At 45.8% G+C, this 18,347-nt stretch overlaps 1 protein-coding gene across 1 annotated transcript in view; it reads right to left on the minus strand.

Annotated features, from left to right (window-relative positions):
• The window catches only part of ESRRB (estrogen related receptor beta), a 170,864-nt gene extending 153,618 nt beyond the window's left edge, over positions 1–17,246 (minus strand). Inside the window, exons 1-4 of the mRNA XM_054200862.1 lie at positions 17,190–17,246; positions 14,330–14,495; positions 13,018–13,115; positions 8,366–8,549 (exon numbers count right to left, since the gene is read on the minus strand). The gene's annotated coding sequence lies outside the window, so the exon portion shown is untranslated. The remainder of the gene's footprint in view (positions 1–8,365; positions 8,550–13,017; positions 13,116–14,329; positions 14,496–17,189) is intronic.
• Between the last annotated feature and the right edge of the window lie 1,101 nt (positions 17,247–18,347).

Consider the following 18,347-nt stretch of genomic DNA (forward strand, 5'->3'; position numbering starts at 1 on the left):
AGTTACAATTACGAGCTTATTTAATTGCAACCATATAAACTATATACAATTATATATATATAATTAATTTACAGCTACCAATTAAGCCAGTTCTCTCACTCTGGAACAAGAGTTAGTCCTTTGCTTAGTGGACTTCTGTCAAGGTACCACTGAAACAACTTGGTGAGGTAACAAGCTGACAATGTGGACGTCCAGGTAATGCTTTTTTTCAGAGACACTCTTGTAAAACCAGCATCTGTGGAGTGAAAGTTCTGACACAAATGAGAAATTGGGTGAAACTGAAAATGTTAGTAAAGAATGAACAGCTAGTCTTCAGCATGGGACCAGGTCAAAAGCACAGTTGCACCAGGGACTATGCTAGGACTACTGTGGTATGTTACAAGTGACCTGGAAACTGAGAAGAACAGGTGGTAGAAAACTGCAGATAACTGCTTCGTTTAAATTAATCAAGGTAAAAGTGGACTGAGAAGAACCTGACAGTGACAAAGCTGGATAGAAAGGCAGGCAACTGTGGATGAAATCCAGTGTCAGCCAAAGCCAGGCAATGCAGACTGCCCCCAGACAGCACTTCCATAGGGCTGGAATTTCCAAATGAATACAGGAAACACAGATAGTTCAATGGAAAAGACCTTTCACTTTACAGCGGTGGCAAGGAAAAAAAAAAGCAGAAAAAAAAAGCGCACTCATTCAGACAGACCAGGAAGGAAATAGTAAGCGATAACGGATAGGAATTTTTGTCCCTGTGTTCTGTCCTCTACAGTAGCACTATCTCTGAATGCTGGAGGAATCTCTTAGGGGAAACGTCTCTGCCCTCCTTTTTCCTTCCTTAGATACTACCATAAAGAGCACAAGGGAATCTTGCCCTCAGAGAGAGCTATCATAGCCAGTTAACACCAAATGTCTTCTGGAAGAGAACAGAAACAGGACTGCAAAGCTGGGAGAGAAAAGTGCGTGGAGAATATAGAATATATGAAGCCACATTAACTCATGGGACTTATTCCCACCAGGTAACACTGAAGATACAGATTAAGCAGGATTAAAAATAGGATCAGATAGGTACATGAATTATAATGTGATCTATCCAGGCTCTCCAGTCCTCTGTTCTCTCACTGGCAGCAGCCAAAACTTGCTGCAAGAACTTCATAGTAGTTTGGGACAATCTACCTTCTCTTGTAAAATGATCATCCTGACAGTCAGAGATTCATTTAAAACTCATAAGCTGGTAAGACTCTGAACAACAGAGAATACTGGTGCACCCAGCCACACATCAGTAACTGGATGCCAGCTGAGGGAGCCTCCCACAGGCTTTATGGATAAATTGGGTGGCAACTCTTTGGCCTAAGGGCCTGATTTGTCCTTAGGCTTTCTGCACTGACACAATAGCTGTTTCCATCTCTAAAGTTCCTCCAGAAAGAGATAAGAACTGTACAGAGTTGTCCCCTGAGCTTGCCAATGCACCACCTGGACCCACCTTCTTGGAGAAAAGGCAATGAATATCCAAAATCGGAGTCTGAAGCCAACCTCAAACCAGCAGAAAGAGAGAAAAATACCTTACCCCCAAATTCGACTCCTCTGGAGCATCAACGACCCTGGGAAACAGGACTCAGGAGCAGGGAGATAATTGGGTGCACACCAGTGTGATAACTTCTATGCTTCTACACTGTCACTCCACCTAGCTCTATTTCAAGTGCTGGATGGCTCTTTTCCGTGTTAACTCCCCCACACCTTCTCGTGTCTAGACCTTCCTCCTCTGTCTCTCTAGATGAGGAGATAGGTGTGGACACCAGAAGCTGCAGCAAGATAAGTCTGCCTTGTTACCCAGAGGCAGAACAACTGTGCTGGCCATGTGAACCCAGCCTGCAGAGGTCAAGCTGGAAAGCACTGCAGGGTACAAAAAGCCATCAAAGGAAAAAACTATAAGTTTCCTTCCCTGGCTACATTTCCCAGCTCTGCCTCACCCTTCCATGACCTTTACAGACTGGCAACCAACTACTGCTGAAATCCCCTGCCTTTCACACAGCATTTCTCACATGGTGTAACAGCCCAGAACCACCCAGCTCCACCATTTGGTGGCTGGCTCAAACACAGCCTGAACCAAGCAGCCATATCTCATTCAGAGCTTGTTGTAAAAGTGGTTCTTGGGCCTGTCAGAATCAATGCTAACCCTCTAACCCTACAAAACAGTTTTAGTATATATTCCCTTTCACCTTCTCACCTCTCCCTGCTCCACTGAGGATGGGATAGGCACATCAGTACCTCACCAGCCTGGTGAGATGCTTGGTACAACCTCACCTTAAGGAAAGTTCATTCACTTCCCCTCAGCCTCTGCCAGCCTCAGCTGAGCACTTCAAAGGCTGTGTAGAGACTTCATCCCTGCTGTGAGCACCTCTGGGGGCATCCATGACCCAGCTCACTGGAAAGCCCCCATGCAGAGCAGCACAGCTCTCATGGCATCCAGCCGTCAGACAGACACGTAGAACTGTTCCTCACAGGATGGATTTTCAGAGTCCTCTCACACCACCTCACTTCCAGAGCTGCCATCTACAACTGGCGGGGGATGTAGGGGCCATGTTTACCACATGCCCCAGCTGAATAGGAATGTCAGGGGCATAAGGAAGCACAACTTGCAGCAATGGCCCCACACAGTCTAGGCTGACAATGAGGCAGATTCACCAACAGCACAAAGGGTGAATGTTAACCTCCAAGAGCCCTACTGCTCTCTTTTGTCTCTCAAATGCTAAATGGACAAAACACAAAGTGAGAGTCCAATGTCCCAAGGGAAATCTGGGACTCCTAGGCCTGAGCCTGGCTCACTCACATTAACACCTTCCTGGCACCAAACTCATTACTTTCCTGCTCCTCTTACTCTATGAGAAGTCAGTATTGACCAGGAGGCCATGTTTGAGCAGCTCTCTGGAGATGCTGGAAGGGGAGGAGTGAAGAAGGCCAGAGCAGGTTGGTTATATATAACATTTCATTATCGATTTCACTAATTTCCTCCCCTGTCATTCTCCTGCTCCTGCATTGCAGTAAAATCCTTTTGCTCCCACCCCTGCTCCCTATTCAGATCCCTTCTGACACTGTAATTTAGCTACAGTGGCCTGAGGACACTCTAAAGATGGAGGTCCTTACAGTGGACATGGGTCCTCTGCTCCAAAGCATGCCCACTAACTCAGCTGGGTGCACATAGTGCTTCTGACCACTGTCCCACTGGCTCATCCATCAGCACTCAGACAGTCTACAGGCTGTATCCAAACCTCACTGAAGCCTCTAGGAGACTTTCCATTGAATTCCACAAACAATGAGTCAGACTAATTTTTCTCTCCAAGGAGCACAGTCTTAGGATTCCCCCAATGGGCAGCAACTTCCCAACCTTCAGGCACAAAATGAATACCCTCATACCTCCCTCTGGCACTATAGTCTTTCAGGTTTCTCCTCTCCACATAGCACGTTCAATGTGGTTTTCTTTTACTTGCACTGTGTCCTGGCAGTAGGGACCTTTATTTCTTACCTTTGTTTCTAATTTCATATTCCTTTGCATCTCCACACTGCAGTCACTGGTTACAGTGCTCCCAATTTAGTATCCCTTGCAGATTTAATTAATGGTCTGTTTACCTCCTCTTCCATATATCTAATGAAAAGGATTAATCATACCAGCTTGAATGGTGATCCCTGTCCCACCTCACTGGCCATTTCAGGCTATTAAACACTTCAACGGCAAAGACCAGGTCTTTCTGTCTCAAGCTTATATGATTCTTTTACAATCATTGTCATACTTTGATCAGTTTTAAGTTCCCAGTCCTCCTCCTATCTGGAGAACAAACACACACTGCTAATGGGATTTCATACAGCAGAATCAAATGCTTCATCAGCACTCAGATGCATGTAAAATATCACACAAAGAAAACATGAGTGAATAAGCAGCAGCAACTGAAAGCCAAGAGCACTTGCTCAGCCTGGTTTGCTCTCCATACTGTCTCTACAGATGTCATCACCTGCTCTCAAGAGCTCCACATCATTCCTTTCCCCCCCCCCCCCCAGTTTCCAAGGAGATGCATCCACTGCAAGAACCCCAATGCTTCCACCATCCCTATCAGCCATTCCTATCCCTTACTTCCAGCCTCCCTTGAGCACATTCCTCCTGTGGATGTTCTCTTATACAAAAGCTAGGGGTGGGGAAAACAAGGGTACATGCTGGAAAGCTCAAGAATTTGTATAAAAGTTTCTGCAGTAGCTGAAGGTACTTGGCATTTCCACACGCAGACATGCCAGTGAATGTAAGGGTCACATTCTGCCCTCGAAAGCCTCTCACTGCAAATAGCTCCATTTAGAAGACAGAGCACATGGAAATATCCCTTTCCATCTGGAAAAGCACTAGGAATAGGACAGCTTCTCAGCAGAGCTGCTTCTCTCACCTGAGGCCACTGCAGGTGAGCTGACAAAAACCAACATCTGATACTGGGCTAAAACCCGCCCTCTCGCCCTGCAGCCAGCAACAGATCAAGAGAGGTGCTCCCGATGGCCACCCTGTCCCCTCTCTCAGCCTTATCTCCCTCCTTCCTGGCCTGCCAACAAGGGAATTATCTCTCTAGACTTCCTGCAAGAAGGAATTGGACACAGAAAGCTCTCAATATACAGAGGAACTTTGCAGCTTTGATTACAACAGCTGCATTTAAGCTGCCTGTGGATTACTAATCACAATGCCGACAAGTACACCTTGAGAGAATGAGATGAATGCTCCAGCTGTCTTACTCTGAGGCTTGCAAAAAAAGGTGCATTTATTTTTATCTGAACTTCTCTTAAGGAAGAGGGCAGAGCAAATGTGTCCTTCCAATGTTCATGACATTTGGTGGGGTTGGAGTAGAGGTCCATTTTCCTCCTCAAGAAAGGGGAGGGATACAGAGCAGAGAGCGTGAGGGCAGATGCCCAAGCACGAAGGCAGATCTCCCTCAAGTGAGAGGCAGAGTGACACTGCGTGGAGTTGCAGGGAAAGGGCTTTAAGGCCCCTGAATTGAACCCTCGGAGATCTTCATTTCTGTGAAATAAATGTATTCACCCACAGTATGTGATTAGAGAGCAAGTAGCAAACCCTCAGCTTTATAAGTCATTGCTTAAAGACCAACTCATGAGAAAACCCACCACGTGGTCTGCCCACCATGCTCTCCGAGGACATGCCTGCGACAGGCTCTCTCTGCTTCAGTGTTGCAGCCCAGTTATTCTGCCCCTTGTTCCATTCCACCTCTCCACCAGCACCTCCATACTGATGAAACACCACCTCTGAGATCCCGCCTCCACTCCAACTTGCATCTTAGCCCTTCCTTCCTGGCTTCTCATGTCCCTTGATAGAAAATTTGAACCAGCCAGAAATCTCTCTCACCCCATGCATACTACCAGCTACTCTGTGCTGGCTGTAAGCTGACTAAGGAAAAAGCAGCTGAAAGTAACTTTACAGACTATGGGTTTCTCTCTGACCTATAACTTCGTTCTGATCCATTTTTAAGAGGTTCAAAATCCAATAAATTAGGGCCAGTCAGCCTCACCCGTGTCCTTGTGAGGATGATGTAGTGAGTCCACTTAGAACATATTTTGGGCACATAAAGGAGAAGAAGGTGTTTTGGAACAGTCTGTGTGGATATTCCAAGGATAAAGAAGAGACCCGATTCTCTTCTAGGAGAAAAGAATGGGACTTGTGGACAAAGGGAATGGCATGGAAGCCATTTACCTTGACTTCAGCAAAGCATTCCACACTGTTTCCCAGAATGTCTCCAGTTTGATAAAAAAATATTATGAGTGGACTATCAGATGGGTTAAAAACTGATTGGATGATCAGGCTCAGAGGACAACGTTTATACACTACCTGGAGGCCAGTAACAAGAAGTATGCAGGGTGTATTCTGGGACCTGTCCTGTTTAACATCTGTACCAACAACCTAGAGGCTGCAGCAAAGCACACGCTCTTATCAAGCTTGCACTTGCCACCAAACTGGGGGGACCAGTTGATATGCTTAAGGCAGGGCTGCCATCCAGAATGGCACAGACAAGCTGCAGGAATTGGGCTAACATGAACCTTATGAAATTCAACAAGGACAAATGCAAAAGTCCTACACCTTAGAAGAAGTAATCCACTGTGACAGTACATACTAGTGACTGCCTGGTTGGGTAGCAGCTCTGCTGAAGAGGACCTGGGGGCCTGATAGGTAGTAAGGTTAATACGAGCCAGCAGTATGCCCTGGCAGCAAAACCAGCCAGCAGCGCCCTAAGCTGTATTCACAGGCCCATAGCCAGCAGGTCAAGGGACGCAGTTATTCCACTTCACTTAGCACTTGTCAGACTCTATCTAGAATATGTTGTCCACCTTTGGGGCCCCAGTACAAGTGCGAGATTGATAAACTGGTGCAAGTTAAATGGAGGGTGAGCAAGGTGGTCAGCAGGCTGGAGCATGTGCTCTGTGAGGAAAAAGTGACGGAACTGTGCTTGTTTAGCCTGGAGAAGAGAAGGTTTTTGAGGGACCTAACAGCAGACTTTCAATAAGGACCTTATCAATAAGACAGAGACAGTGGATTGTGGGTTGGCAATACACCACAGATACAAACGGAAACAAGGGAGGTTCAGACTGGATAGAAGAAAAGCTTTTCCAGCACGATGACAGTCAAGCATTGGAATGAGCTGCACAGAGAGGTTGTAATTCTCTCTAAAATAAGAAGAACAGAAGATGGCTCATCCCATATATCTTATGATGGAGGAGATCTTTTGCTCTTTACAATCAAGGGAAACATGAGGAAATATCTGTTGAAAATAAACCTTCCCACTGAAATACCTTAAAGGGCCTCCAAAGATCTCACGAGTGATGCCACTTCACACCTTTTAAAAAAAAAATAATAAAACAACCAACATGAAGCTCAGGCAAAGATTGAAGCAATGATAGTGAGATTCCTGTATTTTGAAAAGGACAAAAGGGATGTTGGCGGGGAATTCTAGATCAGTTAAACTTGATCTCAGCCTGGACAAAACAATGAAACAGTTAATCCAGAATTATACTGGGAAAAATAAAATCAGAGGCTAAAAATATAGTGGAAAGTAGGTCTTGTTAGGCTGCTACCCTCTCTCTCCAGCTCTTTTTTTTTTTTTTCTTCTTCTTTTTTTCAACAGGATGACAGGCCTGGTAGGTAAAGACAGCAGTGCTAGTGCAGCATACCTGGACATCCATAGCAAGGCTACAGCCATAGCCAGTTTAGGTGTCATTTCACACCCAGTGTGCAGGTCCTAACACGTTTCTGGTCCACAAACCACCCTGCTGCCCCTGTTCTGCACAAGCAAAAAGCTCAGCCCCAAATGTACTCTCTATACAGTAAAGAAGCAGGGCATGTGAAAGAGGCAGTAGCGGCAGTCTGATAACAGTGGCATGCCAGCTGCAGGAGCATGGAGAGGTGGACATGCTGCTTTCACTCTGTCTGCCCAGTGCAATCTGCTCTGCACATCCTGGAGCAAGGGAGAGCTCTGGGTTGGGCTGCAGGGGAGAGGACACAGACCTCTGCCCAAGGACGGACAGGCAAGAATGGCAGGGAGATCTGTGTCCCCATGGAAGGAGAGGGATAGAGCTGGGGGCTACAAGCTCCCTTCCTGGTTACAGGCAAGCTGCAGCCCCTGTCTCTGGAGAAACAAGTGCCATGAGGACCTTGAGGCACTGCGAGCCAGAACAGGCACCTGGGCAAAGTACAGAGAGATGCCTTGGTCCAGGGCAAGGAAGACACTGGGCAAAGTTTTCAGGAGCCAGTCTTTCCCACCATCACCTGCTCATGAGGAGAGGAACAAGAAGGACAACATTCTTTGTCTCAAACTTCCTTCTGTGACATCTCAAGTAACAAATGTGTGCTGTGAGCAACCCATAGGGCATGCAAGCTATGGATTAAAAACTGGCTCCCCGTTTGCGATTCAAGAGCAATTGTCAATGGTAAGATTACACTAAACAGAGACACTAGTAGAAGCTTGCACTGGCCCATTGCAATTCCAGCTCACTGTTGGTACAGGTACAACATACAGATGGGTGGGATGAGGAAAAACAAGGGAAGAGGCTACTCTCAACAACTTGACTCACATCATTCTCCACAACCCAGCAATGCACAGCCCAGTCAGTGCAAAATACAAAGTGGGACTGACGCTGCAGGCAACTGTCACAGAAGCAGACTTAGGGGTCTCAGGCACAACATGAGCTCCCATGTAACCCTTGGATCTACAACATGGGAAAGATTAAAACCAATATGTAAGCATCTTGCATGCATCAGTAAGGCAGTTACTAGATCCCTTGTCCCCAGCGGGTGCAAGCTTTTTGTTCCTTTGATTATTCAAGACTGAGAGGACGTACTTACCATGGTAAAGAACCTGAGAGCAGGGTGCTGGTCTTGTAGGCAGAACTGTAGGCAAGGAAATCCAGAGGCAAGAAGTTGAAGTTGACAAGTTCAGCTTCAGAATGAGATACTGCCATACTGCCTCCTCATGGCAAGGGAAATTACACACCAGCCGAGGGAGACAAGAACTCACTGTCGCTTATGCCTGTTTACAAGAGATTAGTTACAACATGACATTGTCTTCAAATGCTGCTTACCAATCCTTACAGATGTCCTAGAAGACATTCTGTTCCAGGAATTTGTTTTCACCCTGAGGAGAATACACCACCACGGACTGCTGAAGCAAGACAAACTGCACATCTGAGAAGGTATTAAAAGTCAGCTATCTAAGGACCTGCAACAGGACTCTGTGGAGATATGGAACAGATCACACAAGGTCAGTGTAGACATGACTGGCTCACAGCTAACCCAGTTGTATCTGCTGTTTCCAATAGCTCAGGTCCCCAAAAAACCCACATCACTATCTTTCAGTAATCAGTCAAGGGTCAAAAGACATGCAGAAACTGTCCCAGAAAATGAAAGGGGGGCTGCTTTCATAAAACCAATTTCTCTTTTACCGAGAGCCACCACAAATTGTCCCCGGTGCAAATCCTCTTTGATAGGTAGGCTAAGAGACAAAGTAGCTGAGTGCTCCAGCGTCACTCCATTAAAAGCACTGCAAGTCTTAGACTGCAGTAACTGATCACTAGCTCTCTGTCACTACAGTTCCTGCTCTATTCCTCATCCTCCTTTTTGCCAGGAGGTATTGTCTATTCAGTACCTGTTGTATTGTTTTGTGGAGCACTGTGATTAGCGCTGAACCAAAATCACCCAACCCTTGTGGACCTTTTTTCCCTTCCTACTATCAGAATGAGATTTCATCTTGATGTTCAGTGCATGGAGACCCAGAGGTCAGAGGCTACCACACGATCCACTGAGTCACCCAGTCCCTAGATCACAATGTTAACAAATCACCATTTATCTTTGTTACTGCAGCAAGTGTCCAAGGCAAAACGGTGCCAAAGATCACATCTGTTGGGATAACCTATTGATTTGTGTCATATTCTGCCCAATCCCTATTTTATTCTTGCTCAGGCAGAGGTCAAGGCAGGTTAAAAATAACTCCTTCAGTCTGAGGTGCAGGACTGAGGAATTTAAAGCCAGCCTGTTCTTCCCAAGGGTGGGGGTTCAAAAAACTCCAACACAAGCAACAGGAGCAGTAAGCTACAGTGGTTACGAGCCAGAACTTGCTGTCAGGGAACTCAAGCCATGGCAGGAGGTTTTGCAGCTTTAACTAAAAGACCCTTTTTTTTTTTTTGTGAGAGAGAGAATAAATCAGTCGTTTTAGTTCATTCAAGCAACTAAGCATTACAAAAGTTTACGTGATGTACATACACAGCATATGCTTTGAAGTACCAGTGCAGACTCTGTTACTGCATTTACACCACCTAGCCAAAGTACACAGACCAACATCAGCATAATTCATTGTCCTTATTCCACAGTAAGTCAAAATTTTGAATTTTATTACAGGGATTAAAAAAAAAAAAAAGAAATCAAGAAGATCAGAGTTGAAGTTGTTACTGCTGTTCCTAGCACTAATGTTCACCTGTCGTTTTCGTCAGAGAAAACTCCGGGTAGATGCAAATTTTAATTTATATTATTTTATCCCATTTCAAAACCTTTTCTATAGGAGTTAAATTGCCAACACTTTAGAGATATTTTGCCTTATTTTGCCTTCTATTAACGTTGTGCTCTTCAGGAAATTAAATTTTAAACTAATACACATTTCCCCAGCTTTTTCATTAAAGAAGCATAGTGTACATGCAAAGCAGAAAACACCTCTTTATAGCATTTACATGATCTCCTGAACATTTTCCCCAGTGATGCAAAAGAGGATCTTACCTTTACTCTGGCTTCATGTTACCACTCTCATATACAGATTAGATGATTAAGAAAGGAACCCAGTTTGTTATTTCTTCTTCTAACAACAGTTTCTGACACTAGGACTAAAGCCCAGAAGATTTTAAGGGGGCCTAACAGGTGGACAAGTCCTTTTTTTCTCTACACAGAGATTTATATCTGAGTATCATTCACCTAATGACCACACTCCTGCAGGCCTCTGACGTCTTCTGTAGAAGGAAGGAGGTTAAACCAACCTATGCCACCAGGAGGTAGAAATAAGCACTCTGAATGACAGAGAGAAAGAAAAAAACCTCCCACTGATTGCCAGCACCTTGCCTGTAGAAGAGGGGGTATCATGAACTGTACAATATCTCTCAGAAATTTCACGCACTTATCCAATCAAATGTCAATAACATGGCTTCCCTTTCCATCTCCTCCTTGGAACTGAAGGGCCAGTGTATTGTAAGAGCATACTCTAGTCATACCACTCGGGACATGAACCAACAAAAGAACTACCTGCCCTTGTGCAGAAGTCCTGTGGCAAGGATGGTATGCAGCACCTCTCAGGGAAGCAACCAAAGCAGAAACCCCACCTCTGACAGGACAATGGTATAAATGCCCCAGGCGGGACATGAAAAAATCTCTGAATTACAACAGTAAAACCACCCTAGTGCTGTGACAAAAAGCGAGGAAGAGGGGCTGAAGTTCTGCACAGGGGAGGGAGGCTGGCTCACTGCACACAGCCATTTAACCCTTCCTCAGCATCCTGCGATTTTGGCACGGAGGGGAATGGATGTGACACCGAGCAGGGGACACTGGGCCAAAACCTCATAGACACTGCTGAGAAACACGAACACGTTCATCTCTGCCCTGTCACAAAATTGACCTGCCCCATGGTTAAGCAGGCTCAGAGGTGACTAACCCGGCTGACCATCACAGACAGGTTTTTGTCAGTAGCAACCATGAGGTGGAAGAGGCAAAGGGCAGTTGAAGTCTCAGCAATACCATGCTCACTTGTACGATATACGCTCCGAAGTCATCTCCTCCCTTACCATATTCTTTCACCAGCCATTTCTGGAGCAGCAGGGCAGAGCCCAGCGCTGGGCGTCAGAAGCCAGCCGCAACAGGAGTTAACCAGCTGTGGCTGCTCATTTACAGGTTAAAGAGGAGACCACCAGCACCGGCAGGAGGAAGAGCATCCGGGGGCAGGAGGCAGTAGAGACCTGGCGAAGCACTCTCCTCTCTGCTCTCTCTCTAGCGGTTCTGCGGGCGATTACTCCGGAGCACCCAGCCATACCAAAATCAATAAACAATTTCTACGCGGCCCAGGGAACTTTGCCACACTTAATAAAAGTCTCCAGTCACAGTTATGGCTTCATTTCACCTTAATGTCTTCTTTAACTGTCCCTTCTTTTCAAGATCAATTAGAGGCCCATGCAAAGAGAATAAAAAACAAAACAAACAACAACAGCGGAAAACCTAAAAAGCAAGGTCAAACTAAGCCGCCCATCTCTCTCCCTCCCCTCGCCACTCTCCTGAGGTGAACATGGAAATACAGGGAGTGACAAGTAACACATTGGGACACCTTGTTTACACGTGCTTATTGCAGCCTCTGGTTCTGGGCACAGATCAGCAAGAGACCAGCCTTACTTAGGAGAGCTGGAGTATTTGGTAAGACTCAACTGAGCCCCTAGAAAACACCTTTGTTCCCTGCAATTTCAATGGAAATTCAGCACCCCTGAAAAATTCCAAATAAAAAGGGCGAAACTCTACCTATCCTCCAAAAGGGATACAGCACTGGCACCTAGAAGCGGACCTTCAGCTTGTGCTGGGATAATCCAGTCTCGCTGTCCCAACCATGCCTTTGCTTCTGATGAGACATCCAGGAACCCTGCCACTGAATCATCCTCTATACTGCAGTGATTTACGGGAGGAAAGGGGTAATGAAGGGGGCAAATAGCTTTTGGTTTCTCCTCCCACTTTGCAAACTGAGGTGCAAATATTGCTTTGATGTTGTGTATGCAGGTTGAAAGTATTAGAAAAAAAATCAGCTGTGGGTTTTTTTGTTGGTTTTTTTTGACTTGTCTGAAATAGCTGGTTCTGCACCTGGGACATCTGCTCTTGAACAAACTATATGACAGTCACTTTGTGGAGGGCCCGGCCCATATGCCAGTCCTTCAGTCTTTAAGAGGCTTCTTGAGTTCAAATGCTTCCTCAGATAGAACCCAGAGTCTCTGCCCTAGCTGAGCTGAGCCCACAGGCCACCAGGGCTATTACAGACAATAGCAACTGAACAAATTCATTCATTGTCTTGCAACAATTTAGACCCCTGCAAAGTAAGATTCAACAGCTCTGTGCCTCTGATGCCACCGCTACCTTTAGGTCCTTAACCAGAACTGTGCAGCAGAAACAGACTGAAATCATTACAACTCCTCAATTCCTCTTGCTGCTGCTGGAATCGGCAAGGGAAGATCCGCTTTGCATTCATCCCATCAGACATGGGAAGGAGTCACCAGAGAGACACCCTGTGGAAGCAGCAACTGGTGGGACTGACCTACCCAGGGAAGACAGTGCTGAACTGCTGCCACTTGGTAGCATTGGCCCAGGAAATACTATTCCCACAGGTAGGACTTTGGCCTTTCAGATTGCTCTTAGAGAAATGCATCCTCCTACTGAAAGCACAGCTTTGGAGCACAAAGCATGGGGCCTGCAGAAAGCAGGACAACACTTACCACCGTACCACTGTCACCAGCAAAAAATCTTCCCAACTCAGGCCTTGAATCAGAAGTTCATCTATACTGAGCCTGCGTCTCCTCTTGTGCCTCCTTCACTGGAAAAAAAGCACAAGGGAGGAAGCTTGGGGACAGGCAGACACCATTCTCTAGCTGGCTCCCACTGCTTTGGTAGGGCACACAGAAAACTAAATGCATGCACACAGTCAGCAGGGCAGGTTGGTTTTTGAAATGAAAAGATCCAAAGAAGGTGGACAATAGGTTAAGATATAAGGAAAAAAAAATTGCTCAGCCTTCAATCTAAATCATATTTCTTTGATAACACCTCCAAAGTGTGGGCTCTGCTTCCCAGCTAGATCTCTATTCCAAACACATCTAGCTCTTATCTTGGCTCCTCTTCTTCCTGCCTTTACACGCCTTCATACATGAATCTTCCCTGATGACTTTCAATGTGCTTTAGCTGGTATCCTGAGATACGCTGGCTCAAGTCCTGAAAATTAAGGACAATTAATTCAGCAATCAACAGTTCCGCAGTGTCTCTTTTTGCCATTTTATTTCATACTGATGTCATCACAGATCATGTATCATCCTGCCCTTCCTCTCCTTCACTACTTGTGGCCTACACCCACATCTTTCTCTGTTTGAACGGTACATTCTCTGGACAGTAAATGCTCCTATTCAAAGTCCGTAAAGCCTCAGGTTCAGCTGGACTTGGATATTGACTAGAACCTTCTAGGGACTATAGCAGCACAGAAAATGAGGAAAGACTGAGTTTACAATGATCCCACAGGCTACAGCAGTTGCTCAGGGCATCACCTTGGTCCATGGATTGTTTCACTGAAAGAGTACTTCTTACATCTCCCACATAGAAGCACTACTTTTCCAGGGGCCATCCAGTGACTTTTCTTCACGTGGCCCTTGCTGGAGGAGTTTAAAGCTCTTCAGCCACCACTTACTGGAGACTGTGAAGATTTTTCAGCGCACTTACGCCATGGCAACTCTAAAACAACCCAAGTATGCATCAGATAGATAGAATGAAACATTTCAAAGCAGGTTATGCAAACCTGTGCCTGGTTATATCCTCATAATTTGAGGCCTCTCAGGGAACATTGAGATGACCAATATACTAAAGAACACATCAGAAACTAATAGGGTGTTAAATATTTCCAATTGAGAAGAGCCTACATGGCTGGGAGGAGACAGCTTCATCAGTAAAAGTCTCTATTGCTGCTGCATCACAAGCCTCCATCAAGAGCAATGATCTTCTTGCTTGCAATATTTTACAGGCTGTTCAAGGATAAAGAAAATTTACCTTTGTTATTTAAATGCGAAATATCTCAGTGATTCCCTGTGTTAGGGAATTGGTCACCATCTTCTACATTTAATCTTGTGCTGTGGTTCTACTGCCTGTATGAGTGGGTACACAGCAAGGCCTAGAAACTGTGCCCCGCAGCAGAATGCAGTGACAATCACCACACCTGTAAAAAAAATAGAAAAATACTGTTTGTTAAGCTCCCGGTTTGGTTGTGAGTGTTTGGAGGAAGATAAGAGGGCTAAGCAGGATAGACATGGAGGCCAAATAACGAAGGCCCTAAAATAGTCACTGCATGGAGCCACTAAAAATATCACTTGAAACAAAAGAATTCAGTAACACTGGGACAAAGGTGACTGGAGGGATGAGATCTCGTAAACCATTTGCTAGTTGGAGTCAGAAGAGAACTTTCTCCTCCGCTGATGTGTTACCACACAGTTATTACACATCAAGTTTATATCCACCTGGAAAGCACCAGTCAGAAGCAAGGCAATCTCCCAGGCTGTGACAAAGCAAGCTTTTCATTAATAACCCCACCAAAGGGAAAAAAAAAAAAAAAAAAAGAGAGATGCACAGTATTTTCAGAACTGCCCAAGATTCTCTGCCCATTCAACCCCATTTTGCAAGCATACACTACAGGTGCAAGTAAGCTGATTTTTAATTCCCCACCTCAATGTCCAAGCACTTCTGCAATTGTTCAATGATGAGACCTATCATATTCAACAGAAAACCTGTCTCTATGCTGAACAACCAAGGGTCTTTATCTAGGGATGGAAATGGAGACGTAGTAGGATGCATAAATAGAGCTGGATCATGTAGCCAAACTGAATAACATCCAGTTCATAACGACCTGTCATAATCCTGTGCCAGGATATGGGGAAATGGACCAAACGGCTTCCCAAAGGGAGATGTAAGTTGGAGGGGGAATGGTGAAAAACACAGACTGAAGCTAAGCTTCTGAGCATTGCATTGCATCCCCTGGGTACAAGAGGGAAATGGAGGGGCAGCTAAGAAACAGATCCCTTTTCCCTGATCCCTCTACTGCTGGCAAGGCAGGAGAGAAGGAAAAAAAAAAAAAAAAAAGGAAAAAAAGGAAGAAAAAGAAAAGAGCACTAGAAGGGTCTGGAATAGAAAAGATCACAGCTCTTTCCCCCTCCGCCAGGATGACAGCCCTAAGGGCCCAACAAAGCAACATATCTGCTTGTCTTATTCTTTCAAGGATCACTTCAGCTGTGGCATTGTACTGCACCCTCCCATCCAACTGGGATCATCTCCAGTGGCCCTTCTGCTTCAATTGAGAGGAGGAAGAATTTAATACAGGAATGCCCCAATGCTAATGCCTTGCCAGAGGTGCATGAGGTTCCTAAGAGGCCTGACAAATATACAGTCCTTTGGGGCAAGGTCTTTTGTGCTTTTTATGGCCTGATGCACTCTCACAACTGGAAGTGGAACTGATAACCAGCAACATAGGTCATTGCAGCACCTAAAATGAGACAATCCTGCCCGTTAAATCAACCTGCTTTAGTGCTTTCCTAGGTGGAAAAATATAGTCACGCTCTTTCCTCAAACCCAGACCCTTCAAAATCTGGGAGCAGACAGAGTAACTCTACTTCTGCACCTGAGAATTACTCAGCACAACCCACCTCTGCCTTGGATGGCAACAGCATTGCCTGGATTGCCTCCCCACAGGCACAAGAGGGCTGGAGAGTCAGACTCTCTCTTCAGCTGTGGAAGATCACCACTACATCTGTGTGTACCCAGGCACGCAGAGCTCAAACAGCACTGAAGCATTAGCACTGCCCTCACAGGATGAGTGTGGCCTGGCACCCCTGAAGCTGGTAGAGAGGAGAAGATAGAGATCTTTTTGGATTTGAGTGCACAACTCAATCAACCAGGCCTGGTCTGGGCTTCTTCCATATTTTTTCTTTCTTTTTTTTTTTGTTTGTTTTGTTTTCCTTCTGCCTTTTTAAATGGCAGTTCTTTATTGTTTGGCTTCACAGAGGACTTCAGGACTCCAGAATCCTTCAGCATTCCCCATCTGACAAATTTTCATCTGCCTTACCTACTAAAAGCAGACAAGAAGTATCTGTGCTCAACAAGGCAGACAGATCCATAAAGCTAGATAGGGCAGAGCAAGATGAGAGTTGTTCATTGATACGACAGCAAGCTTGACGGTTGGCTCAAGAAAAACAGGTGAGAAAGAGTGACCCCTGCATTGCCCAGTGTCCCCCTCGCTCCTTCTAAGACACGTTTGTCACCTGTGTGAAATCCTCACTTGGTCATCACGTCCTTCTTGAGGGATTTGACTGCTTTGCAAGTGTTCCCATTAGCAAACTCTAAGCCTCCCTTTTGCAAGTGGCAGCCTGCTGTAGAAGGCAGCTCCTTTACCAGGCAATAACACCTGGTGGAGAGAAAACCTGCAAGCAGATTCCTTGAGACTGAAGCAGCAACCTTGACCAGTCACTTCAGAGCCTTGTTACATCCATAATGATACCGTCTCCACCTTTCCCTTCCCCCCAGCATGAAAGATGAGTGGTTGTGTGGAACGAGTCCCCGAGCTGTGATGGGAATCCGTCTCGCTTGGCTGCAAAAAATATATATATCCTGGTATGGCTGTGATGAATCCTTTCATTATTCATCTGCAATTGCCCTGCTACTGCTGGTGTTCCGTTCTCGCTCGCTCTCTTTCTTTTATAAATAAAAATGGAAACAGATTAATGACAAATGTTGACAGTGATTGCTTTTAAACAGCCACACCTGAATGTGGGCTATGGGGGAGGAGCAGTGGCAGAGCAGCATCAGAGGGATGGGAAGACCAGGAAAGACTAAGTAAGAGACGGGAAAAGATAAAGATGCTCACCTCCAGCTGGGCTAGATGAGCAGTGAGTGACTGGAGCAAGGTATCTTTCTGGTGATGAGGACCTCAATTTGCTCCAACAAATGAGATCTGGATTAACAGAGTAATGCATCAAAAATATTTGAAATAACCAGCAGTAGTCAGTTGTGCTGTCAAAGATACTCCGGAGAGAAGTTTGTAGGGACTCCAGCAAAATATTCACAGGACAAAATGGCAACACACAGAGAGGTAGTTACACACAGCAGTCCCCAGTGATGAAGAAACAGTCTCTGATAATGCTGCTCATCCCACTCCACTCCTGGAGACCGGCGAATATCAAGGCTCTAGTTAGTGCCTTGCCAAGGCACAACCGCCAAAGCCACTTGTATTTTGGGAATGTGGCTCAGACAGGCAAAGACTGTCCGTGGCCAGTCAGGCCACAGCCTGACACAGCAAGTGAATGCATCCAACTGAGGCAAACCTGGCCTCATGACACCTTTCCCTGTTCATTCCCACTGCACGAAGAAACATGACAAGCATTTTACTGTCATCACTTCTCTGTGTATCTCTATGCCTACAGTGATATCCAGTGATTTTAGTCTCCTCCTCCAGGTCCCACGCTCCCTGCCTCAAGCACTGCCTATCCACCTGAAGATACCAGGTCTGCTAAAATCACCCTCTACCTAACCATTTCCAAGGCTATCTCACCTTTCTTCCATTGGTTACACCTTCTAGCTAGCTCCTCATTCCCATCAAACTGTTTGGCACTACGTTTGAGAGCTGAGATGTGCATGGTCTCATTGCTGCTTGCTCCTTGCCAGCCTCCCACTTAACTAAACCCATTTTCATCCTTCCCTCAGAATTGCTCCTGCTCTTTCGGTGCCAAGCCACCCTTCCTGTCCTCCTCAAAGCACACTGCTCCTTGGACTCCTTTCAACAGCAGCTAATGCAAGACATTACAGCACAGAAGCCTGCGCCAACTTCCAGTGCACAAACAAAGACCAGATACATGAGAGGAGAGAACACACTGTCAGCATTTAATAACAGACACTAATTGCAAACAGGGGGATGAAGTTCTCCATCCCTGTTCTCTCAGCAGCCAAAAGCCATCTGAGCCAGGAGAGATGGCCATTCACAAACCAGGATCCGTTCATCGCTGAATGGGCCCTTGCTCAGTATCTG

Source organism: Rissa tridactyla, chromosome 4 (genome assembly GCF_028500815.1).
Source record: "Rissa tridactyla isolate bRisTri1 chromosome 4, bRisTri1.patW.cur.20221130, whole genome shotgun sequence".
NCBI lineage: Eukaryota > Metazoa > Chordata > Aves > Charadriiformes > Laridae > Rissa > Rissa tridactyla.